Genomic DNA, 971 nt, shown 5'->3' with positions numbered 1-971 from the left:
TACGCTGGAGAGCAAGTTTCAGTGTCTCTTCTGACATCCATTTTGACCTTTCCTTCTTTCTTGTCTTCTTAATGACTTTTTGCTTTCGAACTGTAAGATGTTCTTGATGGCATCCTACAACTCTTCTGATGTTGGTCTTTAGTGTTTATTGTATCAAGTCTGTTCTTCAGATGATCTCTAAATTCAGATGGGATATATTCAAAGTCATATTTTGGCTCTCGTGGACTTGTTTTCATTTTGTTCGGCTTCAATTTGAGTTTGCATATGAGTAATTTATGGTCTGTTCTACTATCTGTCCTGGCCTTATTTTGACTGCTGTTATAGAGCTTTTCAATCGTTTCTTTCTGCAGATGTAGTCCATTTGATTTCTATGTATTCCATCTGGTGAGGTCCATGTATATAGTCTTCTCTAGCTTAGTGGTTACGAATCGGGCTGCCAACCGCAAGGTCGGCAGTTCAAAACTACCAGCTGTTCCGCAGGAGAAAGATGAGGTGTTCTGCTCCCGTAAAGATTTACAGCCTCAAAAACCCTGTGCAGGGTCACTATGAGTCAGAACCGACTCTACGGTACTTAACAACAACAACAACAATGCTGTTTAAAGAAGATGTTGTAAGTGAACAAATCATCGATTTTGCAGAATTCTATCATGCGTTCTCCAGCATCATTTCTGTCTCCAAGTCCATGGTTTCCAACTACGGATACTTCATCTTTGCTCCCAACCTTTGCATTCCAATCACCAGTAACGATCAATACATCTTGATTGCATGTTTGATCAATTTCAGATTGAAGAAGTTGGTAGAATCTTTCTGTTTCATCCTGACTGGTTTTAGTGGTTGTTGCATAAATTTGAATAATAGTGGTATTAACTGGGCTTCCCTGTGTTGTTGTTGTTGTCAGGTGCCATCGAGTCGGAACTGACTCATAGCAACCCCATGCACAGCAGAACGAAACAATGTCTGATCCTGGGCCA

Source organism: Chrysochloris asiatica, unplaced genomic scaffold (genome assembly GCF_000296735.1).
Source record: "Chrysochloris asiatica unplaced genomic scaffold, ChrAsi1.0 scaffold00227, whole genome shotgun sequence".
Taxonomy (NCBI): Eukaryota; Metazoa; Chordata; class Mammalia; order Afrosoricida; family Chrysochloridae; genus Chrysochloris; species Chrysochloris asiatica.
Note: the sequence above shows the minus strand (reverse complement) of the source record.